We start from the raw sequence: 20,272 nt of genomic DNA, 5'->3' as shown, positions 1-20,272 counted from the left end.
GCTTGTTAGTGACCACGGTGTTAACCCCTCAAGGGAAACGGAATAAATGACTCTTTAAAGATTTAAAACAGAAAATACAAACTTTTGAGCCGTAAGTGGGATTTTGAAGAACAAAAAAAAAAAAAAATGATGTTTTCAGGGTTGCAAAAGAAGGACTTCCCAGGAGGTCACCCATCCTGGTACTACTCTCGCCCAAGCACGCTTAACTGCGGAGTTCTGATGGGATCCGGTGCATTAGTGCTGGTATGATCGCACCATGAATTTTTGGTCCCCAATATTCATTTATAGCGAACGCGTGTGTCCTTCCTTTTCTCTCTCGGATCAACTAGGAACTTCTTATTCGCTGCTTGTTAGTGACCACGGTGTTAACCCCTCAAGGGAAACGGAATAAATGACTCTTTAAAGATTTAAAGTAGAAAATACATACTTTTGAGCCGTAAGTGGATTTTTGAAGAACAAAAAAAAAAAAGGAAAATGATGTATTCAGGGGTGCAACACGAGGACTTCCCAGGAGGTCACCCATCCTAGTACTACTCTCGCCCAAGCGCGCTTAACTGCGGAGGTCTGATGGGATCCGGTGCATTAGTGCTGGTATGATGGCACCCGGAATGTTTGGTCCGCAATATTCATTTATAGCGAACGCGTGTGTCCTCCCTTTTCTCCCTCGGATCAACTAGGAACTTCTTATTCGCTGCTTGTAAGTGACCATGGTGTTAACCCCTCAAGGGAAACGGAATAAATGACTTTTTAAAGATTTCAAATAGAAAATACAAACTTTTGAGCCGTAAGTGGGATTTTGAAGAACAAAAAAAAAAAAAAATGATGTTTTCAGGGTTGCAACACAAGGACTTCCCAGGAGGTCACCCATCCGGGTACTACTCTCGCCCAAGCACGCTTAACTGCGGAGTTCTGATGGGATCCGGTGCATTAGTGCTGGTATGATCACACCATGAATGTTTGGTCCGCAATATTCATTTATAGCGAACGCGTGTGTCCTTCCTTTTCTCTCTCGGATCAACTAGGAACTTCTTATTCGCTGCTTGTTAGTGACCACGGTGTTAACCCCTCAAGGGAAACGGAATAAATGACTCTTTAAAGATTTAAAACAGAAAATACAAACTTTTGAGCCGTAAGTGGGATTTTGAAGAACAAAAAAAAAAAAAAATGATGTTTTCAGGGATGCAACAGAAGGACTTCCCAGGAGGTCACCCATCCTGGTACTACTCTCGCCCAAGCACTCTTAACTGCGGAGTTCTGATGGGATCCGGTGCATTAGTGCTGGTATGATCACACCATGAATTTTTGGTCCCCAATATTCATTTATAGCGAACGCGTGTGTCCTTCCTTTTCTCTCTCGGATCAACTAGGAACTTCTTATTCGCTGCTTGTTAGTGACCACGGTGTTAACCCCTCAAGGGAAACGGAATAAATGACTCTTTAAAGATTTAAAGTAGAAAATACAAACTTTTGAGCCGTAAGTGGATTTTTGAAGAACAAAAAAAAAAGGAAAATGATGTATTCAGGGGTGCAACACGAGGACTTCCCAGGAGGTCACCCATCCTAGTACTACTCTCGCCCAAGCGCGCTTAACTGCGGAGTTCTGATGGGATCCGGTGCATTAGTGCTGGTATGATCGCACCCGGAATGTTTGGTCCGCAATATTCATTTATAGCGAACGCGTGTGTCCTCCCTTTTCTCCCTCGGATCAACTAGGAACTTCTTATTCGCTGCTTGTAAGTGACCATGGTGTTAACCCCTCAAGGGAAACGGAATAAATGACTTTTTAAAGATTTCAAACAGAAAATACAAACTTTTGAGCCGTAAGTGGGATTTTGAAGAACAAAAAAAAAAAATGATGTTTTCAGGGTTGCAACACAAGGACTTCCCAGGAGGTCACCCATCCTGGTACTACTCTCGCCCATGCACGCTTAACTGCGGAGTTCTGATGGGATCCGGTGCATTAGTGCTGGTATGATCACACCATGAATGTTTGGTCCGCAATATTCATTTATAGCGAACGCGTGTGTCCTCCCTTTTCTCCCTCGGATCAACTAGGAACTTCTTATTCGCTGCTTGTAAGTGACCATGGTGTTAACCCCTCAAGGGAAACGGAATAAATGACTTTTTAAAGATTTCAAATAGAAAATACAAACTTTTGAGCCGTAAGTGGGATTTTGAAGAACAAAAAAAAAAAAAAATGATGTTTTCAGGGTTGCAACACAAGGACTTCCCAGGAGGTCACCCATCCGGGTACTACTCTCGCCCAAGCACGCTTAACTGCGGAGTTCTGATGGGATCCGGTGCATTAGTGCTGGTATGATCACACCATGAATGTTTGGTCCGCAATATTCATTTATAGCGAACGCGTGTGTCCTTCCTTTTCTCTCTCGGATCAACTAGGAACTTCTTATTCGCTGCTTGTTAGTGACCACGGTGTTAACCCCTCAAGGGAAACGGAATAAATGACTCTTTAAAGATTTAAAACAGAAAATACAAACTTTTGAGCCGTAAGTGGGATTTTGAAGAACAAAAAAAAAAAAAAATGATGTTTTCAGGGATGCAACAGAAGGACTTCCCAGGAGGTCACCCATCCTGGTACTACTCTCGCCCAAGCACGCTTAACTGCGGAGTTCTGATGGGATCCGGTGCATTAGTGCTGGTATGATCACACCATGAATTTTTGGTCCCCAATATTCATTTATAGCGAACGCGTGTGTCCTTCCTTTTCTCTCTCGGATCAACTAGGAACTTCTTATTCGCTGCTTGTTAGTGACCACGGTGTTAACCCCTCAAGGGAAACGGAATAAATGACTCTTTAAAGATTTAAAGTAGAAAATACAAACTTTTGAGCCGTAAGTGGATTTTTGAAGAACAAAAAAAAAAGGAAAATGATGTATTCAGGGGTGCAACACGAGGACTTCCCAGGAGGTCACCCATCCTAGTACTACTCTCGCCCAAGCGCGCTTAACTGCGGAGTTCTGATGGGATCCGGTGCATTAGTGCTGGTATGATCGCACCCGGAATGTTTGGTCCGCAATATTCATTTATAGCGAACGCGTGTGTCCTCCCTTTTCTCCCTCGGATCAACTAGGAACTTCTTATTCGCTGCTTGTAAGTGACCATGGTGTTAACCCCTCAAGGGAAACGGAATAAATGACTTTTTAAAGATTTCAAACAGAAAATACAAACTTTTGAGCCGTAAGTGGGATTTTGAAGAACAAAAAAAAAAATGATGTTTTCAGGGTTGCAACACAAGGACTTCCCAGGAGGTCACCCATCCTGGTACTACTCTCGCCCATGCACGCTTAACTGCGGAGTTCTGATGGGATCCGGTGCATTAGTGCTGGTATGATCACACCATGAATGTTTGGTCCGCAATATTCATTTATAGCGAACGCGTGTGTCCTTCCTTTTCTCTCTCGGATCAACTAGGAACTTCTTATTCGCTGCTTGTTAGTGACCACGGTGTTAACCCCTCAAGGGAAACGGAATAAATGACACTTTAAAGATTTAAAACAGAAAATACAAACTTTTGAGCCGTAAGTGGGATTTTGAAGAACAAAAAAAAAAAAAAATGATGTTTTCAGGGTTGCAACAGAAGGACTTCCCAGGAGGTCACCCATCCTGGTACTACTCTCGCCCAAGCACGCTTAACTGCGGAGTTCTGATGGGATCCGGTGCATTAGTGCTGGTATGATCACACCATGAATTTTTGGTCCCCAATATTCATTTATAGCGAACGCGTGTGTCCTTCCTTTTCTCTCTCGGATCAACTAGGAACTTCTTATTCGCTGCTTGTTAGTGACCACGGTGTTAACCCCTCAAGGGAAACGGAATAAATGACTCTTTAAAGATTTAAAGTAGAAAATACAAACTTTTGAGCCGTAAGTGGATTTTTGAAGAACAAAAAAAAAAGGAAAATGATGTATTCAGGGGTGCAACACGAGGACTTCCCAGGAGGTCACCCATCCTAGTACTACTCTCGCCCAAGCGCGCTTAACTGCGGAGTTCTGATGGGATCCGGTGCATTAGTGCTGGTATGATCGCACCCGGAATGTTTGGTCCGCAATATTCATTTATAGCGAACGCGTGTGTCCTCCCTTTTCTCCCTCGGATCAACTAGGAACTTCTTATTCGCTGCTTGTAAGTGACCATGGTGTTAACCCCTCAAGGGAAACGGAATAAATGACTTTTTAAAGATTTCAAACAGAAAATACAAACTTTTGAGCCGTAAGTGGGATTTTGAAGAACAAAAAAAAAAAATGATGTTTTCAGGGTTGCAACACAAGGACTTCCCAGGAGGTCACCCATCCTGGTACTACTCTCGCCCATGCACGCTTAACTGCGGAGTTCTGATGGGATCCGGTGCATTAGTGCTGGTATGATCACACCATGAATGTTTGGTCCGCAATATTCATTTATAGCGAACGCGTGTGTCCTCCCTTTTCTCCCTCGGATCAACTAGGAACTTCTTATTCGCTGCTTGTAAGTGACCATGGTGTTAACCCCTCAAGGGAAACGGAATAAATGACTTTTTAAAGATTTCAAATAGAAAATACAAACTTTTGAGCCGTAAGTGGGATTTTGAAGAACAAAAAAAAAAAAAAATGATGTTTTCAGGGTTGCAACACAAGGACTTCCCAGGAGGTCACCCATCCGGGTACTACTCTCGCCCAAGCACGCTTAACTGCGGAGTTCTGATGGGATCCGGTGCATTAGTGCTGGTATGATCACACCATGAATGTTTGGTCCGCAATATTCATTTATAGCGAACGCGTGTGTCCTTCCTTTTCTCTCTCGGATCAACTAGGAACTTCTTATTCGCTGCTTGTTAGTGACCACGGTGTTAACCCCTCAAGGGAAACGGAATAAATGACTCTTTAAAGATTTAAAACAGAAAATACAAACTTTTGAGCCGTAAGTGGGATTTTGAAGAACAAAAAAAAAAAAAAATGATGTTTTCAGGGATGCAACAGAAGGACTTCCCAGGAGGTCACCCATCCTGGTACTACTCTCGCCCAAGCACGCTTAACTGCGGAGTTCTGATGGGATCCGGTGCATTAGTGCTGGTATGATCACACCATGAATTTTTGGTCCCCAATATTCATTTATAGCGAACGCGTGTGTCCTTCCTTTTCTCTCTCGGATCAACTAGGAACTTCTTATTCGCTGCTTGTTAGTGACCACGGTGTTAACCCCTTAAGGGAAACGGAATAAATGACTCTTTAAAGATTTAAAGTAGAAAATACAAACTTTTGAGCCGTAAGTGGATTTTTGAAGAACAAAAAAAAAAGGAAAATGATGTATTCAGGGGTGCAACACGAGGACTTCCCAGGAGGTCACCCATCCTAGTACTACTCTCGCCCAAGCGCGCTTAACTGCGGAGTTCTGATGGGATCCGGTGCATTAGTGCTGGTATGATCGCACCCGGAATGTTTGGTCCGCAATATTCATTTATAGCGAACGCGTGTGTCCTCCCTTTTCTCCCTCGGATCAACTAGGAACTTCTTATTCGCTGCTTGTAAGTGACCATGGTGTTAACCCCTCAAGGGAAACGGAATAAATGACTTTTTAAAGATTTCAAACAGAAAATACAAACTTTTGAGCCGTAAGTGGGATTTTGAAGAACAAAAAAAAAAATGATGTTTTCAGGGTTGCAACACAAGGACTTCCCAGGAGGTCACCCATCCTGGTACTACTCTCGCCCATGCACGCTTAACTGCGGAGTTCTGATGGGATCCGGTGCATTAGTGCTGGTATGATCACACCATGAATGTTTGGTCCGCAATATTCATTTATAGCGAACGCGTGTGTCCTTCCTTTTCTCTCTCGGATCAACTAGGAACTTCTTATTCGCTGCTTGTTAGTGACCACGGTGTTAACCCCTCAAGGGAAACGGAATAAATGACACTTTAAAGATTTAAAACAGAAAATACAAACTTTTGAGCCGTAAGTGGGATTTTGAAGAACAAAAAAAAAAAAAAATGATGTTTTCAGGGTTGCAACAGAAGGACTTCCCAGGAGGTCACCCATCCTGGTACTACTCTCGCCCAAGCACGCTTAACTGCGGAGTTCTGATGGGATCCGGTGCATTAGTGCTGGTATGATCACACCATGAATTTTTGGTCCCCAATATTCATTTATAGCGAACGCGTGTGTCCTTCCTTTTCTCTCTCGGATCAACTAGGAACTTCTTATTCGCTGCTTGTTAGTGACCACGGTGTTAACCCCTCAAGGGAAACGGAATAAATGACTCTTTAAAGATTTAAAGTAGAAAATACAAACTTTTGAGCCGTAAGTGGATTTTTGAAGAACAAAAAAAAAAGGAAAATGATGTATTCAGGGGTGCAACACGAGGACTTCCCAGGAGGTCACCCATCCTAGTACTACTCTCGCCCAAGCGCGCTTAACTGCGGAGTTCTGATGGGATCCGGTGCATTAGTGCTGGTATGATCGCACCCGGAATGTTTGGTCCGCAATATTCATTTATAGCGAACGCGTGTGTCCTCCCTTTTCTCCCTCGGATCAACTAGGAACTTCTTATTCGCTGCTTGTAAGTGACCATGGTGTTAACCCCTCAAGGGAAACGGAATAAATGACTTTTTAAAGATTTCAAACAGAAAATACAAACTTTTGAGCCGTAAGTGGGATTTTGAAGAACAAAAAAAAAAAAAAATGATGTTTTCAGGGTTGCAACACAAGGACTTCCCAGGAGGTCACCCTTCCTGGTACTACTCTCGCCCAAGCACGCTTAACTGCGGAGTTCTGATGGGATCCGGTGCATTAGTGCTGGTATGATCACACCATGAATGTTTGGTCCGCAATATTCATTTATAGCGAACGCGTGTGTCCTTCCTTTTCTCTCTCGGATCAACTAGGAACTTCTTATTCGCTACTTGTTAGTGTCCACGGTGTTAACCCGTCAACGGAAATGGAATAAATGACTCTTTAAAGATTTAAAACAGAAAATACAAACTTTTGAGACGTAAGTGGGTTTTTGAAGAAGAAAAAAAAAATAATGTTTTCAGGGGTGCAACATGAGGACTTCCCAGGAGGTCACCCATCCTAGTACTATTATCGCCCAAGCACGCTTAACTGCGGAGTTCTAATGGGATCCGGTGCATTAGTGCTGGTATGATCGCACCCGGAATGTTTGGTCCGCAATATTCATTTATATCGAACGCATGTGTCCTCCTTTTTCTCCCTCGGATCACCTAGGAACTTCTTATTCGCTACTTGTTAGTGACCACGGTGTTAACCCCTCAAGGGAAACGGAATAAATGACTCTTTAAAGATTTAAAACAGAAAATACAAACTTTTGAGCCGTAAGTGGGTTTTTGAAGAACTAAAAAAAAAAAAATGATGTTTTCAGGGGAGCAACACGAGGGCTTCCCAGGAGGTCACCCATCCTAGTACTACTCTGGCCCAAGCACGCTTAACTGCGGAGTTCTGATGGGATCCGGTGCGTTTGGGTTGGTATGATCGCACCCGGAATGTTTGGTCCGCAATATACATTTATAGCGAACGCGTGTGTCCTCCCTTTTCTCCCTCGGATCATCTAGGAACTTCTTATTCGCTACTTGTTAGTGACCACGGTGTTAACCTGTCAAGGGAAACGGAATAAATGACTCTTTAAAGATTTAAAACAGAAAATACAAACTTTTGAGCCGTAAGTGGGTTTTTGAAGAACAAAAAAAAAAAATTATGTTTTTAGGGGTGCAACACGAGGACTTCCCAGGAGGTCACCCATCCTAGTACTACTCTCGCCCAAGCACGCTTATCTGCGGAGTTCTGATGGGATTCGGTGCATTAGTGCTGGTATGATCGCACCCGGAATGTTTGGTCCGGAATATTCATTTATACCGAACGCGTGTGTCCTCCCTTTTCTCCCTCGGATCAACTAGGGACTTCTTATTCGCTGCTTGTTAGTGACCACGGTGTTAACCCCTCAAGGGAAACGGAATAAATGACTCTTTAAAGATTTAAATAAGAAAATACACACTATTGAGCCGTAAGTGGGATTTTGAAGAACAAAAAAAAAAAAAAAATTATGTTTTCAGGATTGCAACACTAGGACATCCCAGGAGGTCACCCATCCTAGTACTACTCTCGCCCAAGCACGTTTAACTGCGGAGTTCTGATGGGATCTGGTGCGTTAGTGATGGTATGATCGCACCCGGAATGTTTGGTCCGCTATATTTATTTATATCGAACGCATGTGTCATCCCTTTTCTCCCTCGGATCAACTAGGAACTTCTTATTCGCTACTTGTTAGTGTCCACGGTGTTAACCCGTCAACGGAAACGGAATAAATGACTCTTTAAAGATTTAAAACAGAAAATACAAAAAATTTTGCCGTAATTGGATTTTTGAAGAACAAAAAAAAAAAAAAATGATGCTTTCAGGGGTGCAACACGAAGGCTTCCCAGGGGGTCACCCATCCTAGTACTACTCTCGCCCAAGCAAGCTTAACTGCGGAGTTGTGATGGGATCTGGTGCATTAGTGCTGGTATGATCGCCCCCGGAATGTTTTGTCCGCAATATTCATTTATAGCGAACGCGTGTGTCCCCCCTTTTCTTCCTCGGATCAACTAGGAACTTCTTATTCGCTGCTTTTTAGTGACCACGGTGTTAACCCCTCAAGGGAAACGGAATAAATGACTTTTTAAAGATTTAAAACAGAAAATACAAACTTTTGAGCCGTAAGTGGATTTTTGAAAGAAAAAAAAAATGATGTTTTCAGGGGTGCAACAGGTGGACTTCCCAGGCGGTCACCCATCCTAGTACTACTCTCTCCGAAGCATGCTTAACTGCGGTGTTCTGATGGGATCCGGTGCATTAGTGCTGGTATGATTGCACCCGGGATGTTTGGTCCGCAATATTCATTTATAGCGAACGCGTGTGTCCTCCCTTTTCTCCCTTGGATCAACTAGGAACTTCTTATTCGCTGCTTGTTAGTGTCCACGGTGTTAACCCGTCAAGGGAAACGGAATAAATGACTCTGTAAAGATTTAAAACAGTAAATACAAACTTTTGAGCTGTAAGTGTGTTTTTGATGAACAAAAAAAAAAAAAATGATGTTTTCAGGGTTGCAACACGAGGACTTCCCAGGAGGTCACCCATCCTAGTACTACTCTCGCCCAAGCACGTTTAATTGCGGAGTTCTGATGGGATCCGGTGCGTTAGTGATGGTATGATCGCACCCGGAATGTTTGGTCCGCAATATTCATTTATTTCGAACGCATGTGTCCTCCCTTTTCTCCCTCGGATCAACTAGGGACTTCTTATTCGCTGCTTGTTAGTGACCACGGTGTTAACCCCTCAAGGGAAACGGAATAAATGACTCTTTAAAGATTTAAAACAGAAAATACAATCTTTTGAGCCGTAAGTGGGATTTTGAAGAACAAAAAAAAAAAAAAATTATGTTTTCAGGGTTGCAACACGAGGACTTCCCAGGAGGTCACCCATCCTAGTACTACTCTCGCCCAAGCACGTTTAATTGCGGAGTTCTGATGGGATCCGGTGCGTTAGTGATGGTATGATCGCACCCGGAATGTTTGGTCCGCAATATTAATTTATAGCGAACGCGTGTGTCCTCCCTTTTCTCCCTCGGATCAACTAGGGACTTCTTATTCGCTGCTTGTTAGTGACCAAGGTGTTAACCCTTCAAGGGAAACGGAATAAATGACTCTTTAAAGATTTAAAACAGAAAATACAAACTTTTGAGCCGTAAGTGGGTTTTTGAAGAACCAAAAAAAAAAAAAAAAGATGTTTTCAGGGTTGCAACACGAGGACTTCCCGGGAGGTCACCCATCCTAGTACTACTCTCGCCCAAGCACGTTTAACTGCGGAGTTCTGATGGGATCCGGTGCGTTAGTGATGGTATGATCGCACCAGGAATGTTTGGTCCGCAATATACATTTATAGCGAACGCGTGTGTCCTCCCTTTTCTCCCTCGGATCATCTAGGAACTTCTTATTCGCTACTTGTTAGTGACCACGGTGTTAACCTGTCAAGGGAAACGGAATAAATGACTCTTTAAAGATTTAAAACAGAAAATACAAACTTTTGAGCCGTAAGTGGGTTTTTGAAGAACAAAAAAAAAAAATTATGTTTTTAGGGGTGCAACACGAGGACTTCCCAGGAGGTCACCCATCCTAGTACTACTCTCGCCCAAGCACGCTTATCTGCGGAGTTCTGATGGGATTCGGTGCATTAGTGCTGGTATGATCGCACCCGGAATGTTTGGTCCGGAATATTCATTTATACCGAACGCGTGTGTCCTCTCTTTTCTCCCTCGGATCAACTAGGGACTTCTTATTCGCTGCTTGTTAGTGACCACGGTGTTAACCCCTCAAGGGAAACAGAATAAATGACTCTTTAAAGATTTAAAACATAAAATAAAAACTATTGAGCCGTAAGTGGGATTTTGAAGAACAAAAAAAAAAAAAAATTATGTTTTCAGGATTGCAACACTAGGACATCCCAGGAGGTCACCCATCCTAGTACTACTCTCGCCCAAGCACGTTAAACTGCGGAGTTCTGATGGGATCTGGTGCGTTAGTGATGGTATGATCGCACCCGGAATGTTTGGTCCGCTATATTTATTAATATCGAACGCATGTGTCATCCCTTTTCTCCCTCGGATCAACTAGGAACTTCTTATTCGCTACTTGTTAGTGTCCACGGTGTTAACCCGTCAACGGAAACGGAATAAATGACTCTTTAAAGATTTAAAACAGAAAATACAAAAAATTTTGCCGTAATTGGATTTTTGAAGAACAAAAAAAAAAAAAAAATGATGCTTTCAGGGGTGCAACACGAAGGCTTCCCAGGGGGTCACCCATCCTAGTACTACTCTCGCCCAAGCAAGCTTAACTGCGGAGTTGTGATGGGATCTGGTGCATTAGTGCTGGTATGATCGCACCCGGAATGTTTTGTCCGCAATATTCATTTATAGCGAACGCGTGTGTCCCCCCTTTTCTTCCTCGGATCAACTAGGAACTTCTTATTCGCTGCTTTTTAGTGACCACGGTGTTAACCCCTCAAGGGAAACGGAATAAATGACTTTTTAAAGATTTAAAACAGAAAATACAAACTTTTGAGCCGTAAGTGGATTTTTGAAAGAAAAAAAAAATGACGTTTTCAGGGGTGCAACAGGTGGACTTCCCAGGCGGTCACCCATCCTAGTACAACTCTTTCCGAAGCATGCTTAACTGCGGGGTTCTGATGGGATCCGGTGCATTAGTGCTGGTATGATTGCACCCGGGATGTTTGGTCCGCAATATTCATTTATAGCGAACGCGTGTGTCCTCCCTTTTCTCCCTTGGATCAACTAGGAACTTCTTATTCGCTGCTTGTTAGTGTCCACGGTGTTAACCCGTCAAGGGAAACGGAATAAATGACTCTGTAAAGATTTAAAACAGTAAATACAAACTTTTGAGCTGTAAGTGTGTTTTTGATGAACAAAAAAAAAAAAATGATGTTTTCAGGGTTGCAACACGAGGACTTCCCAGGAGGTCACCCATCCTAGTACTACTCTCGCCCAAGCACGTTTAATTGCGGAGTTCTGATGGGATCCGGTGCGTTAGTGATGGTATGATCGCACCCGGAATGTTTGGTCCGCAATATTCATTTATTTCGAACGCATGTGTCCTCCCTTTTCTCCCTCGGATCAACTAGGGACTTCTTATTCGCTGCTTGTTAGTGACCACGGTGTTAACCCCTCAAGGGAAACGGAATAAATGACTCTTTAAAGATTTAAAACAGAAAATACAATCTTTTGAGCCGTAAGTGGGATTTTGAAGAACAAAAAAAAAAAAAAATTATGTTTTCAGGGTTGCAACACGAGGACTTCCCAGGAGGTCACCCATCCTAGTACTACTCTCGCCCAAGCACGTTTAATTGCGGAGTTCTGATGGGATCCAGTGCGTTAGAGATGGTATGATCGCACCCGGAATGTTTGGTCCGCAATATTAATTTATAGCGAACGCGTGTGTCCTCCCTTTTCTCCCTCGGATCAACTAGGGACTTCTTATTCGCTGCTTGTTAGTGACCAAGGTGTTAACCCTTCGAGGGAAACAGAATAAATGACTCTTTTAAGATTTAAAACAGAAAATACAAACTTTTGAGCCGTAAGTGGGTTTTTGAAGAACCAAAAAAAAAAAAAAAAGATGTTTTCAGGGTTGCAACACGAGGACTTCCCGGGAGGTCACCCATCCTAGTACTACTCTCGCCCAAGCACGTTTAAGTGCGGAGTTCTGATGGGATCCGGTGCGTTAGTGATGGTATGATCGCACAAGGAATGTTTGGTCCGCAATATTTATTTATATCGAACGCATGTGTCCTCCTTTTTCTCCCTCGGATCAACTAGGAACTTCTTATTAGCTACTTGTTAGTGTCCACGGTGTTAACCCGTCAACGGAAACGGAATAAATGACTCTTTAAAGAGTTAAAACAGAAAATACAAACTTTTGAGCCGTAAGTGGGTTTTTGAAGAACAAAAAAAAAAAAAAATGTTGTTTTCAGGGGAGCAACACGAGGGCTTCCCAGGAGGTCACCCATCCTCGTACTACTCTGGCCCAAGCACGCTTAACTGCGGAGTTCTGATGGGATCTTGTGCGTTAGGGTTGGTATGATCGCACCCGGAATGTTTGTTCCGCAATATACATTTATAGCGAACGCGTGTGTCCTCCCTTTTCTCCCTCGGATCTACTAGGAACTTCTTATTCGCTGCTTGTTAGGGTCCACGGTGTTAACCCGTCAAGGGAAACGGAATAAATGACTCTTTAAAGATTTAAAACTGAAAATACACTCTTTTGAGCCGTAAGTGGGTTTTTGAAGAACAAAAAAAAAAAATTATGTTTTCAGGGGTGCAACACGAGGACTTCCCAGGAGGTCACCCATCCTAGAACTACTCTCGCCCAAACACGCTTAACTACGGAGTTCTGATGGGATTCGGTGCATTAGTGCTGGTATGATCGCTCCCGGAATGTTTGGTCCGGAATATTCATTTATACCGAACGCGTGGGTCCTCCCTTTTCTCCCTCGGATCAACTAGGGACTTCTTATTCGCTGCTTGTTAGTGACCACGGTGTTAACCCCTCAAGGGAAACGGAATAAATGACTCTTTAAAGATTTAAAACAGAAAATACAAACTTTTGAACCGTAAGTGGGACTTTGAAGAACAAAAAAAAAAAAAAAATTATGTTTTCAGGGATGCAACACGAGGACTTCCCAGGAGGTCACCCATCCTAGTACTACTCTCGCCCAAGCACGTTTAACTGCGGAGTTCTGATGGGATCTGGTGCGTTAGTGATGGTATTATCGCACCCGGAATGTTTGGTCCGCTATATTTATTTATATCGAACGCATGTGTCCTCCCTTTTCTCCCTCGGATCAACTAGGAACTTCTTAATCGCTACTTGTTAGTGTCCACGGTGTTAACCCGTCAACGGAAACGGAATAAATGACTTTTTATAGATTTAAAACAGAAAATACAAAATTTTTTGCCGTAAGGGGATTTTTCAAGAACAAAAAAAAAAAAAAAATGATGCTTTCAGGGGTGCAACACGAAGACTTCCCAGGAGGTCACCCATCCTAGTACTACTCTCGCCAAAGCAAGCTTAACTGCGGAGTTGTGATGGGATCTGGTGCATCAGTGCTGGTATGATCGCACCCGGAATGTTTTGTCCGCAATATTCATTTATAGTGAACGCGTGTGTCCCCCCTTTTCTTCCTCGGATCAACTAGGAACTTCTTATTCGCTGCTTGTTATTGACCACGGTGTTAACCCATCAAGGGAAACGGAATAAATGACTTTTTAAAGATTTAAAACAGAAAATACAAACTTTTGAGCCGTAAGTGGATTTTTGAAAGAAAAAAAAAATGATGTTTTCAGGGGTGCAACAGGTGGACTTCCCAGGAGGTCACCCATCCTAGTACTACTCTCTCCGAAGCACACTTAACTGCGGTGTTCTGATGGGATCCGGTGCATTAGTGCTGGTTTGATTGCACCCGGGATGTTTGGTCCGCAATATTCATTTATAGCGAACGCGTGTGTCCTCCCATTTCTCCCTTGGATCAACTAGGAACTTCTTATTCGCTGCTTGTTAGTGTCCACGGTGTTAACCCGTCAAGGGAAACGGAATAAATGACTTTGTAAAGATTTAAAACAGTAAATACAAACTTTTGAGCTGTAAGTGGGTATTTGAAGAACAAAAAAAAAAAATGATGTTTTCAGGGTTGCAACACGAGGACTTCCCAGGAGGTCACCCATCCTAGTACTACTCTCGCCCAAGCACGTTTAATTGCGGAGTTCTGATGGGATCCGGTGCGTTAGTGATGGTATGATCGCACCCGGAATGTTTGGTCCGCAATATTCATTTATATCGAACGCATGTGTCCTCCCTTTTCTCCCTCGGATCAACTAGGGACTTCTTATTCGCTGCTTGTTAGTGACCACGGTGTTAACCCCTCAAGGGAAACGGAATAAATTACTCTTTAAAGATTTAAAACAGAAAATACAAACTTTTGAGCCGTAAGTGGGATTTTGAAGAACAAAAAAAAAAAAAAAAATTATGTTTTCAGGGTTGCAACACGAGGACTTCCCAGGAGGTCACCCATCCTAGTATTACTCTCGCCCAAGCACGTTTAATTGCGGAGTTCTGATGGGATCCGGTGCGTTAGTGCTGGTATGATCGCACCCGGAATGTTTGGTCCGCAATAATCTTTTATAGCGAATGCGTGTGTCCTCCCTTTTCCCCCTCGGATCAACTAGGAACTTCTTATTCGCTACTTGTTAGTGTCCACGGTGTTAACCCGTCAACGGAAACGGAATAAATGACTCTTTAAAGATTTAAAACAGAAAATACAAAATTTTTTGCCGTAAGTTGATTTTTGAAGAACAAAAAAAAAAAAAAATGATGCTTTCAGGGGTGCAACACGAAGACTTCCCAGGAGGTCACCCATCCTAGTACTACTCTCGCGCAAGCAAGCTTATCTGCGGAGTTGTGATGGGATCTGGTGCATTTGTGCTGGTATGATCGCACCCGGAATGTTTGGTCTGCAATATTCATTTATAGCGAACGCGTGTGTCCTCCCTTTTCTCCCTCGGATCAACTAGGGACTTCTTATTCGCTGCTTGTTAGTGACCACGGTGTTAACCCTTCAAGGGAAACGGAATAAATGACTCTTTAAAGATTTAAAACAGAAAATACAAACTTTTGAGCCGTAAGTGGGTTTTTCAAGAACAAAAAATAAAAAAATGATGTTTTATGGGCTGCAACACGAGGACTTCCCGGGAGGTCACCCATCCTAGTACTACTCTCGCCCAAGCACATTTAACTGCGGAGTTCTGATGGGATCCGGTGCGTTAGTGATGGTATGATCGCACCAGGAATGTTTGGTCCGCAAAATTTATTCATATCGAACGCATGTGTCCTCCTTTTTCTCCCTCGGATCAACTAGGAACTTCTTATTCGCTACTTGTTAGTGTCCACGGTGTTAACCCGTCAACGGAAACGGAATAAATGACTCTTTAAAGAGTTAAAACAGAAAATACAAACTTTTGAGCCGTAAGTGGGTTTTTGAAGAACAAAAAAAAAAAAAATTATGTTTTCAGGGTTGCAACACGAGGACTTCCCAGGAGGTCACCCATCCTAGTACTACTCTCGCCCAAGCACGTTTAACTGCGGAGTTCTGATGGGATCTGGTGCGTTAGGGTGGTATGATCGCACCCGGAATGTTTGGTCCGCAATATACATTTATAGCCAACGCGTGTGTCCTCCCTTTTCTCCCTCGGATCAACTAGGAACTTCTTATTCGCTGCTTATTAGGGTCCACGGTGTTAACCCGTCTAGGGAAACAGAATAAATGACTCTGTAAAGATTTAAAACAGTAAATACAAACTTTTGAGCTGTAAGTGGGTTTTTGATGAACAAAAAAAAAAAAATGATGTTTTCAGGGTTGCAACACGAGGACTTCCCAGGAGGTCACCCATCCTAGTACTACTCTCGCCCAAGCACGTTTAATTGCGGAGTTCTGATGGGATCCGGTGCGTTAGTGATGGTATGATCGCACCCGTAATGTTTGGTCCGCAATATTCATTTATTTCGAACGCATGTGTCCTCCCTTTTCTCCCTCGGATCAACTTGGGACTTCTTATTCGCTACTTGTTAGTGACCACGGTGTTAACCCCTCAAGGGAAACGGAATAAATGACTCTTTAAAGATTTAAAACAGAAAATACAATCTTTTGAGCCGTAAGTGGGATTTTGAAGAACAAAAAACAAAAAAAATTATGTTTTCAGGGTTGCAACACGAGGACTTCCCAGGAGGTCACCCATCCTAGTACTACTCTCGCCCAAGCACGTTTAATTGCGGAGTTCTGATGGGATCCGGTGCGTTAGTGATGGTATGATCGCACCCGGAATGTTTGGTCCGCAATATTAATTTATAGCGAACGCGTGTGTCCTCCCTTTTCTCCCTCGGATCAACTAGGGACTTCTTATTCGCTGCTTGTTAGTGACCACGGTGTTAACCCTTCAAGGGAAACGCAATAAATGACTCTTTAAAGATTTAAAACAGAAAATACAAACTTTTGAGCCGTAAGTGGGTTTTTGAAGAACAAAAAAAAAAGATGTTTTCAGGGTTGCAACACGAGGACTTCCCGGGAGGTCACCCATCCTAGTACTACTCTCGCCCAAGCACGTTTAACTGCGGAGTTCTGATGGGATCTGGTGCGTTAGTGATGGTATGATCGCACCAGGATAGTTTGGTCCGCAATATTTATTTATATCGAACGCATGTGTCCTCCTTTTTCTCCCTCGGATCAACTAGGAACTTCTTATTCGCTACTTGTTAGTGTCCACGGTGTTAACCCGTCAACGGAAACGGAATAAATGACTCTTTAAAGAGTTAAAACTGAAAATACAAACTTTTGAGCCGTAAGTGGGTTTTTGAAGAACAAAAAAAAAAAAAAAAAATGTTGTTTTCAGGGGAGCAACACGAGGGCTTCCCAGGAGGTCACCCATCCTAGTACTACTCTGGCCCAAGCACGCTTAACTGCGGAGTTCTGATGGGATCTAGTGCGTTAGGGTTGGTATGATCGTACCCGGAATGTTTGTTCCGCAATATACATTTATAGCGAACGCGTGTGTCCTCCCTTTTCTCCCTCGGATCAACTATGAACTTCTTATTCGCTGCTTGTTAGGGTCCACGGTGTTAACCCGTCAAGGGAAACGGAATAAATGACTCTTTAAAGATTTAAAACTGAAAATACACACTTTTGAGCCGTAAGTGGGTTTTTGAAGAACAAAAAAAAAAAATTATGTTTTCAGGGGTGCAACACGAGGACTTCCCAGGAGGTCACCCATCCTTGTACTACTCTCGCCCAAACACGCTTAACTGCGGAGTTCTGATGGGATTCGGTGCATTAGTGCTGGTATGATCGCACCCGGAATGTTTGGTCCGGAATATTCATTTATACAGAACGCGTGGGTCCTCCCTTTTCTCCCTCGGATCAACTAGGGACTTCTTATTCGCTGCTTGTTAGTGACCACGGTGTTAACCCCTCAAGGGAAACGGAATAAATAACTCTTTAAAGATTTAAAACAGAAAATACAAACTTTTGAGCCGTAAGTGGGACTTTGAAGAACAACAAAAAAAAAAAATTATGTTTTCAGGGATGCAACACGAGGACTTCCCAGGAGGTCACCCATCCTAGTACTACTCTCGCCCAAGCACGTTTAACTGCGGAGTTCTGATGGGATCTGGTGCGTTAGTGATGGTATGATCGCACCCGGAATGTTTGGTCCGCTATATTTATTTATATCGAACGCATGTGTCCTCCCTTTTCTTCCTCGGATCAACTAGGAACTTCTTATTCGCTACTTGTTAGTGTCCACGGTGTTAACCCGTCAACGGAAACGGAATAAATGACTTTTTAAAGATTCAAAACAGAAAATACAAAATTTTTTGCCGTAAGTGGATTTTTGAAGAACAAAAAAAAAAAAAATGATCCTTTCAGGGGTGCAACACGAAGACTTCCCAGGAGGTCACCCATCCTAGTACTACTCTCGCCCAAGCAAGCTTAACTGCGGAGTTGTGATGGGATCTGGTGCATCAGTGCTGGTATGATCGCACCCGGAATGTTTTGTCCGCAATATTCATTTATAGCGAACGCGTGTGTCCCCCCTTTTCTTCCTCGGATCAACTAGGAACTTCTTATTCGCTGCTTGTTAGTGACCACGGTGTTAACCCCTCAAGGGAAACGGAATAAATGACTTTTTAAAGATTTAAAACAGAAAATACAAACTTTTGAGCCGTAAGTGGATTTTTGAAAGAAAAAAAAAATGATGTTTTCAGGGGTGCAACAGGTGGACTTCCCAGGAGGTCACCCATCCTAGTACTACTCTCTCCGAAGCACGCTTAACTGCGGTGTTCTGATGGGATCCGGTGCATTAATTCTGGTATGATTGCACCCGGGATGTTTGGTCCGCAATATTCATTTATAGCGAACGCGTGTGTCCTCCCATTTCTCCCTTGGATCAACTAGGAACTTCTTATTCGCTGCTTGTTAGTGTCCACGGTGTTAACCCGTCAAGGGAAACGGAATAAATGACTTTGTAAAGATTTAAAACAGTAAATACAAACTTTTGAGCTGTAAGTGGGTTTTTGAAGAACAAAAAAAAAAAAAATGATGTTTTCAGGGTTGCAACACGAGGACTTCCCAGGAGGTCACCCATCCTAGTACTACTCTCGCCGAAGCACGTTTAATTGCGGAGTTCTGATGGGATCCGGTGCGTTAGTGATGGTATGATCGCACCCGGAATGTTTGGTCCGCAATATTCATTTATATCGAACGCATGTGTCCTCCCTTTTCTCCGTCGGATCAACTAGGGACTTCTTATTCGCTGCTTGTTAGTGACCACGGTGTTAACCCCTCAAGGGAAACGGAATAAATGACTCCTTAAAGATTTAAAACAGAAAATACACACTTTTGAGCCGTAAGTGGGTTTTTGAAGAACAAAAAAAAAAAAAAAATGATGTTTTATGAGTTGCAACACGAGGACTTCCCGGGAGGTCACCCATCCTAGTACTACTCTCGCCCAAGCACGTTTAACTGCGGAGTTCTGATGGGATCCGGTGCGTTAGTGATGGTATGATCGCACCAGGAATGTTTGGTCCGCAATATTTATTCATATCGAACGCATGTGTCCTCCTTTTTCTCCCTCGGATCAACTAGGAACTTCTTATTCGCTACTTGTTAGTGTCCACGGTGTTAACCCGTCAACGGAAACGGAATAAATGACTCTTTAAAGATTTAAAACAGAAAATACAAACTTTTGAGCCGTAAGAGGGTTTTTGAAGAACAAAAAAAAAAAAAATTATGTTTTCAGGGTTGCAACACGAGGACTTCCCAGGAGGTCACCCATCCTAGTACTACTCTCGCCCAAGCACGTTTAACTGCGGAGTTCTGATGGGATCTGGTGCGTTAAGGTTGGTATGATCGCACCCGGAATGTTTGGTCCGCAATATACATTTATAGCGAACGCGTGTGTCCTCCCTTTTCTCCCTCGGATCAACTAGGAACTTCTTATTCGCTGCTTGTTAGGGTCCACGGTGTTAACCCGTCTAGGGAAACGGAATAAATGACTCTTTTAAGATTTAAAACAGAAAATACAAACATTTGAGCCGTAAGTGGGATTTTGAAGAACAAAAAAAAAAAAAAATTATATTTTCAGGGTTGCAACACGAGGACTTCCCAGGAGGTCACCCATCCTAGTTCTACTCTCGCCCAAGCACGTTTAACTGCGGAGTTCTGATGGGATCTGTTGCATTAGTGATGGTATGATCGCACCCGGAATGTTTGGTCCGCTATATTTATTTATATCGAACGCATGTGTCCTCCCTTTTCTCCCTCGGATCAACTAGGAACTTCTTATTCGCTACTTGTTAGTGTCCACGGTGTTAACCCGTCAACGGAAACGGAATAAATGACTCTTTAAAGATTTAAAACAGAAAATACAAAATTTTTTGCCGTAAGTTGATTTTTGAAGAACAAAAAAAAAAAAGAAAATGATGCTTTCAGGGGTGCAACACGAAGACTTCCCAGGAGGTCACCCATCCTAGTACTACTCTCGCCCAAGCAAGCTTAACTGCGGAGTTGTGATGGGATCTGGTGCATTTGTGCTGGTATGATCGCACCCGGAATGTTTGGTCCGCAATATTCATTTATAGAGAACGCGTGTGTCCCCCCTTTTCTTCCTCGG

The 20,272-nt window shown here is 43.0% G+C and overlaps 56 non-coding genes and 3 pseudogenes across 56 annotated transcripts; all 59 read right to left on the bottom strand.

Moving 5' to 3' along the window:
* Positions 1-138: 138 nt before the first annotated feature.
* On the bottom strand, positions 139-257 carry LOC133786690 (5S ribosomal RNA). The gene has a single exon (XR_009871835.1). It is a non-coding gene; the product is annotated as a 5S ribosomal RNA (ribosomal RNA).
* Positions 258-486: 229 nt separating this feature from the next.
* On the bottom strand, positions 487-605 carry LOC133788085 (5S ribosomal RNA). The gene has a single exon (XR_009873064.1). It is a non-coding gene; the product is annotated as a 5S ribosomal RNA (ribosomal RNA).
* A 226-nt stretch (positions 606-831) lies between these two features.
* LOC133788075 (5S ribosomal RNA) lies at positions 832-950 on the bottom strand. The gene has a single exon (XR_009873054.1). It is a non-coding gene; the product is annotated as a 5S ribosomal RNA (ribosomal RNA).
* A 226-nt stretch (positions 951-1,176) lies between these two features.
* On the bottom strand, positions 1,177-1,295 carry LOC133786452 (5S ribosomal RNA). Its single transcript, XR_009871612.1, has one exon. It is a non-coding gene; the product is annotated as a 5S ribosomal RNA (ribosomal RNA).
* Positions 1,296-1,522: 227 nt separating this feature from the next.
* On the bottom strand, positions 1,523-1,641 carry LOC133788102 (5S ribosomal RNA). Its single transcript, XR_009873080.1, has one exon. It is a non-coding gene; the product is annotated as a 5S ribosomal RNA (ribosomal RNA).
* Positions 1,642-1,864: 223 nt separating this feature from the next.
* Positions 1,865-1,983, bottom strand: LOC133788083 (5S ribosomal RNA). Its single transcript, XR_009873062.1, has one exon. It is a non-coding gene; the product is annotated as a 5S ribosomal RNA (ribosomal RNA).
* A 226-nt stretch (positions 1,984-2,209) lies between these two features.
* Positions 2,210-2,328, bottom strand: LOC133788074 (5S ribosomal RNA). Its single transcript, XR_009873053.1, has one exon. It is a non-coding gene; the product is annotated as a 5S ribosomal RNA (ribosomal RNA).
* A 226-nt stretch (positions 2,329-2,554) lies between these two features.
* On the bottom strand, positions 2,555-2,673 carry LOC133786507 (5S ribosomal RNA). The gene has a single exon (XR_009871664.1). It is a non-coding gene; the product is annotated as a 5S ribosomal RNA (ribosomal RNA).
* Positions 2,674-2,900: 227 nt separating this feature from the next.
* LOC133788090 (5S ribosomal RNA) lies at positions 2,901-3,019 on the bottom strand. Its single transcript, XR_009873069.1, has one exon. It is a non-coding gene; the product is annotated as a 5S ribosomal RNA (ribosomal RNA).
* A 222-nt stretch (positions 3,020-3,241) lies between these two features.
* LOC133788082 (5S ribosomal RNA) lies at positions 3,242-3,360 on the bottom strand. Its single transcript, XR_009873061.1, has one exon. It is a non-coding gene; the product is annotated as a 5S ribosomal RNA (ribosomal RNA).
* A 226-nt stretch (positions 3,361-3,586) lies between these two features.
* LOC133786610 (5S ribosomal RNA) lies at positions 3,587-3,705 on the bottom strand. Its single transcript, XR_009871760.1, has one exon. It is a non-coding gene; the product is annotated as a 5S ribosomal RNA (ribosomal RNA).
* A 227-nt stretch (positions 3,706-3,932) lies between these two features.
* Positions 3,933-4,051, bottom strand: LOC133788079 (5S ribosomal RNA). The gene has a single exon (XR_009873058.1). It is a non-coding gene; the product is annotated as a 5S ribosomal RNA (ribosomal RNA).
* A 223-nt stretch (positions 4,052-4,274) lies between these two features.
* Positions 4,275-4,393, bottom strand: LOC133788081 (5S ribosomal RNA). Its single transcript, XR_009873060.1, has one exon. It is a non-coding gene; the product is annotated as a 5S ribosomal RNA (ribosomal RNA).
* Positions 4,394-4,619: 226 nt separating this feature from the next.
* LOC133788073 (5S ribosomal RNA) lies at positions 4,620-4,738 on the bottom strand. Its single transcript, XR_009873052.1, has one exon. It is a non-coding gene; the product is annotated as a 5S ribosomal RNA (ribosomal RNA).
* A 226-nt stretch (positions 4,739-4,964) lies between these two features.
* Positions 4,965-5,083, bottom strand: LOC133786506 (5S ribosomal RNA). Its single transcript, XR_009871663.1, has one exon. It is a non-coding gene; the product is annotated as a 5S ribosomal RNA (ribosomal RNA).
* A 227-nt stretch (positions 5,084-5,310) lies between these two features.
* On the bottom strand, positions 5,311-5,429 carry LOC133788068 (5S ribosomal RNA). Its single transcript, XR_009873047.1, has one exon. It is a non-coding gene; the product is annotated as a 5S ribosomal RNA (ribosomal RNA).
* A 222-nt stretch (positions 5,430-5,651) lies between these two features.
* On the bottom strand, positions 5,652-5,770 carry LOC133788080 (5S ribosomal RNA). Its single transcript, XR_009873059.1, has one exon. It is a non-coding gene; the product is annotated as a 5S ribosomal RNA (ribosomal RNA).
* A 226-nt stretch (positions 5,771-5,996) lies between these two features.
* On the bottom strand, positions 5,997-6,115 carry LOC133786609 (5S ribosomal RNA). Its single transcript, XR_009871759.1, has one exon. It is a non-coding gene; the product is annotated as a 5S ribosomal RNA (ribosomal RNA).
* A 227-nt stretch (positions 6,116-6,342) lies between these two features.
* Positions 6,343-6,461, bottom strand: LOC133788056 (5S ribosomal RNA). The gene has a single exon (XR_009873036.1). It is a non-coding gene; the product is annotated as a 5S ribosomal RNA (ribosomal RNA).
* Positions 6,462-6,687: 226 nt separating this feature from the next.
* On the bottom strand, positions 6,688-6,806 carry LOC133786343 (5S ribosomal RNA). Its single transcript, XR_009871507.1, has one exon. It is a non-coding gene; the product is annotated as a 5S ribosomal RNA (ribosomal RNA).
* A 221-nt stretch (positions 6,807-7,027) lies between these two features.
* LOC133786373 (5S ribosomal RNA) lies at positions 7,028-7,146 on the bottom strand. The gene has a single exon (XR_009871537.1). It is a non-coding gene; the product is annotated as a 5S ribosomal RNA (ribosomal RNA).
* A 225-nt stretch (positions 7,147-7,371) lies between these two features.
* Positions 7,372-7,490, bottom strand: LOC133786808 (5S ribosomal RNA). Its single transcript, XR_009871950.1, has one exon. It is a non-coding gene; the product is annotated as a 5S ribosomal RNA (ribosomal RNA).
* Positions 7,491-7,713: 223 nt separating this feature from the next.
* LOC133787889 (5S ribosomal RNA) lies at positions 7,714-7,832 on the bottom strand. Its single transcript, XR_009872877.1, has one exon. It is a non-coding gene; the product is annotated as a 5S ribosomal RNA (ribosomal RNA).
* A 227-nt stretch (positions 7,833-8,059) lies between these two features.
* Positions 8,060-8,178, bottom strand: LOC133786973 (5S ribosomal RNA). The gene has a single exon (XR_009872110.1). It is a non-coding gene; the product is annotated as a 5S ribosomal RNA (ribosomal RNA).
* Positions 8,179-8,404: 226 nt separating this feature from the next.
* LOC133786971 (5S ribosomal RNA) lies at positions 8,405-8,523 on the bottom strand. Its single transcript, XR_009872108.1, has one exon. It is a non-coding gene; the product is annotated as a 5S ribosomal RNA (ribosomal RNA).
* Positions 8,524-8,742: 219 nt separating this feature from the next.
* Positions 8,743-8,861, bottom strand: LOC133786957 (5S ribosomal RNA). The gene has a single exon (XR_009872094.1). It is a non-coding gene; the product is annotated as a 5S ribosomal RNA (ribosomal RNA).
* Positions 8,862-9,086: 225 nt separating this feature from the next.
* LOC133786524 (5S ribosomal RNA) lies at positions 9,087-9,205 on the bottom strand. The gene has a single exon (XR_009871680.1). It is a non-coding gene; the product is annotated as a 5S ribosomal RNA (ribosomal RNA).
* Positions 9,206-9,431: 226 nt separating this feature from the next.
* Positions 9,432-9,550, bottom strand: LOC133786523 (5S ribosomal RNA). The gene has a single exon (XR_009871679.1). It is a non-coding gene; the product is annotated as a 5S ribosomal RNA (ribosomal RNA).
* A 227-nt stretch (positions 9,551-9,777) lies between these two features.
* Positions 9,778-9,896, bottom strand: LOC133786472 (5S ribosomal RNA). Its single transcript, XR_009871631.1, has one exon. It is a non-coding gene; the product is annotated as a 5S ribosomal RNA (ribosomal RNA).
* Positions 9,897-10,119: 223 nt separating this feature from the next.
* Positions 10,120-10,238, bottom strand: LOC133787888 (5S ribosomal RNA). Its single transcript, XR_009872876.1, has one exon. It is a non-coding gene; the product is annotated as a 5S ribosomal RNA (ribosomal RNA).
* Positions 10,239-10,464: 226 nt separating this feature from the next.
* Positions 10,465-10,583, bottom strand: LOC133787082 (5S ribosomal RNA). Its single transcript, XR_009872213.1, has one exon. It is a non-coding gene; the product is annotated as a 5S ribosomal RNA (ribosomal RNA).
* A 227-nt stretch (positions 10,584-10,810) lies between these two features.
* On the bottom strand, positions 10,811-10,929 carry LOC133786820 (5S ribosomal RNA). Its single transcript, XR_009871962.1, has one exon. It is a non-coding gene; the product is annotated as a 5S ribosomal RNA (ribosomal RNA).
* A 219-nt stretch (positions 10,930-11,148) lies between these two features.
* On the bottom strand, positions 11,149-11,267 carry LOC133787081 (5S ribosomal RNA). Its single transcript, XR_009872212.1, has one exon. It is a non-coding gene; the product is annotated as a 5S ribosomal RNA (ribosomal RNA).
* A 224-nt stretch (positions 11,268-11,491) lies between these two features.
* LOC133786522 (5S ribosomal RNA) lies at positions 11,492-11,610 on the bottom strand. Its single transcript, XR_009871678.1, has one exon. It is a non-coding gene; the product is annotated as a 5S ribosomal RNA (ribosomal RNA).
* A 226-nt stretch (positions 11,611-11,836) lies between these two features.
* Positions 11,837-11,955, bottom strand: LOC133786826 (5S ribosomal RNA). Its single transcript, XR_009871968.1, has one exon. It is a non-coding gene; the product is annotated as a 5S ribosomal RNA (ribosomal RNA).
* Positions 11,956-12,182: 227 nt separating this feature from the next.
* LOC133786898 (5S ribosomal RNA) lies at positions 12,183-12,301 on the bottom strand. The gene has a single exon (XR_009872039.1). It is a non-coding gene; the product is annotated as a 5S ribosomal RNA (ribosomal RNA).
* A 226-nt stretch (positions 12,302-12,527) lies between these two features.
* LOC133787104 (5S ribosomal RNA) lies at positions 12,528-12,646 on the bottom strand (annotated as a pseudogene).
* Positions 12,647-12,869: 223 nt separating this feature from the next.
* On the bottom strand, positions 12,870-12,988 carry LOC133786568 (5S ribosomal RNA). Its single transcript, XR_009871721.1, has one exon. It is a non-coding gene; the product is annotated as a 5S ribosomal RNA (ribosomal RNA).
* Positions 12,989-13,215: 227 nt separating this feature from the next.
* On the bottom strand, positions 13,216-13,334 carry LOC133786460 (5S ribosomal RNA). The gene has a single exon (XR_009871620.1). It is a non-coding gene; the product is annotated as a 5S ribosomal RNA (ribosomal RNA).
* A 227-nt stretch (positions 13,335-13,561) lies between these two features.
* On the bottom strand, positions 13,562-13,680 carry LOC133787003 (5S ribosomal RNA). Its single transcript, XR_009872139.1, has one exon. It is a non-coding gene; the product is annotated as a 5S ribosomal RNA (ribosomal RNA).
* Positions 13,681-13,899: 219 nt separating this feature from the next.
* Positions 13,900-14,018, bottom strand: LOC133786956 (5S ribosomal RNA). The gene has a single exon (XR_009872093.1). It is a non-coding gene; the product is annotated as a 5S ribosomal RNA (ribosomal RNA).
* Positions 14,019-14,241: 223 nt separating this feature from the next.
* On the bottom strand, positions 14,242-14,360 carry LOC133786520 (5S ribosomal RNA). The gene has a single exon (XR_009871676.1). It is a non-coding gene; the product is annotated as a 5S ribosomal RNA (ribosomal RNA).
* A 228-nt stretch (positions 14,361-14,588) lies between these two features.
* On the bottom strand, positions 14,589-14,707 carry LOC133786400 (5S ribosomal RNA). Its single transcript, XR_009871563.1, has one exon. It is a non-coding gene; the product is annotated as a 5S ribosomal RNA (ribosomal RNA).
* A 226-nt stretch (positions 14,708-14,933) lies between these two features.
* LOC133787108 (5S ribosomal RNA) lies at positions 14,934-15,052 on the bottom strand (annotated as a pseudogene).
* Positions 15,053-15,277: 225 nt separating this feature from the next.
* LOC133786643 (5S ribosomal RNA) lies at positions 15,278-15,396 on the bottom strand. The gene has a single exon (XR_009871791.1). It is a non-coding gene; the product is annotated as a 5S ribosomal RNA (ribosomal RNA).
* Positions 15,397-15,621: 225 nt separating this feature from the next.
* LOC133786967 (5S ribosomal RNA) lies at positions 15,622-15,739 on the bottom strand. Its single transcript, XR_009872104.1, has one exon. It is a non-coding gene; the product is annotated as a 5S ribosomal RNA (ribosomal RNA).
* Positions 15,740-15,963: 224 nt separating this feature from the next.
* Positions 15,964-16,082, bottom strand: LOC133786519 (5S ribosomal RNA). The gene has a single exon (XR_009871675.1). It is a non-coding gene; the product is annotated as a 5S ribosomal RNA (ribosomal RNA).
* A 226-nt stretch (positions 16,083-16,308) lies between these two features.
* On the bottom strand, positions 16,309-16,427 carry LOC133786518 (5S ribosomal RNA). Its single transcript, XR_009871674.1, has one exon. It is a non-coding gene; the product is annotated as a 5S ribosomal RNA (ribosomal RNA).
* A 220-nt stretch (positions 16,428-16,647) lies between these two features.
* On the bottom strand, positions 16,648-16,766 carry LOC133786708 (5S ribosomal RNA). The gene has a single exon (XR_009871852.1). It is a non-coding gene; the product is annotated as a 5S ribosomal RNA (ribosomal RNA).
* A 229-nt stretch (positions 16,767-16,995) lies between these two features.
* On the bottom strand, positions 16,996-17,114 carry LOC133787089 (5S ribosomal RNA; annotated as a pseudogene).
* Positions 17,115-17,337: 223 nt separating this feature from the next.
* On the bottom strand, positions 17,338-17,456 carry LOC133786276 (5S ribosomal RNA). The gene has a single exon (XR_009871444.1). It is a non-coding gene; the product is annotated as a 5S ribosomal RNA (ribosomal RNA).
* A 226-nt stretch (positions 17,457-17,682) lies between these two features.
* LOC133788169 (5S ribosomal RNA) lies at positions 17,683-17,801 on the bottom strand. The gene has a single exon (XR_009873143.1). It is a non-coding gene; the product is annotated as a 5S ribosomal RNA (ribosomal RNA).
* Positions 17,802-18,026: 225 nt separating this feature from the next.
* LOC133786783 (5S ribosomal RNA) lies at positions 18,027-18,145 on the bottom strand. The gene has a single exon (XR_009871927.1). It is a non-coding gene; the product is annotated as a 5S ribosomal RNA (ribosomal RNA).
* Positions 18,146-18,364: 219 nt separating this feature from the next.
* On the bottom strand, positions 18,365-18,483 carry LOC133786999 (5S ribosomal RNA). The gene has a single exon (XR_009872135.1). It is a non-coding gene; the product is annotated as a 5S ribosomal RNA (ribosomal RNA).
* Positions 18,484-18,708: 225 nt separating this feature from the next.
* LOC133786870 (5S ribosomal RNA) lies at positions 18,709-18,827 on the bottom strand. The gene has a single exon (XR_009872011.1). It is a non-coding gene; the product is annotated as a 5S ribosomal RNA (ribosomal RNA).
* Positions 18,828-19,054: 227 nt separating this feature from the next.
* On the bottom strand, positions 19,055-19,173 carry LOC133786494 (5S ribosomal RNA). The gene has a single exon (XR_009871651.1). It is a non-coding gene; the product is annotated as a 5S ribosomal RNA (ribosomal RNA).
* Positions 19,174-19,398: 225 nt separating this feature from the next.
* LOC133786788 (5S ribosomal RNA) lies at positions 19,399-19,517 on the bottom strand. The gene has a single exon (XR_009871931.1). It is a non-coding gene; the product is annotated as a 5S ribosomal RNA (ribosomal RNA).
* A 226-nt stretch (positions 19,518-19,743) lies between these two features.
* On the bottom strand, positions 19,744-19,862 carry LOC133787005 (5S ribosomal RNA). Its single transcript, XR_009872141.1, has one exon. It is a non-coding gene; the product is annotated as a 5S ribosomal RNA (ribosomal RNA).
* A 228-nt stretch (positions 19,863-20,090) lies between these two features.
* Positions 20,091-20,209, bottom strand: LOC133786841 (5S ribosomal RNA). The gene has a single exon (XR_009871982.1). It is a non-coding gene; the product is annotated as a 5S ribosomal RNA (ribosomal RNA).
* Positions 20,210-20,272: the final 63 nt, after the last annotated feature.

Source organism: Humulus lupulus, chromosome 6, assembly GCF_963169125.1.
Source record: "Humulus lupulus chromosome 6, drHumLupu1.1, whole genome shotgun sequence".
Classification (NCBI taxonomy): domain Eukaryota; kingdom Viridiplantae; phylum Streptophyta; class Magnoliopsida; order Rosales; family Cannabaceae; genus Humulus; species Humulus lupulus.
The sequence above is the reverse complement of the archived record's forward strand: the minus strand, read 5'-3'. Positions and strand labels throughout refer to the sequence as shown.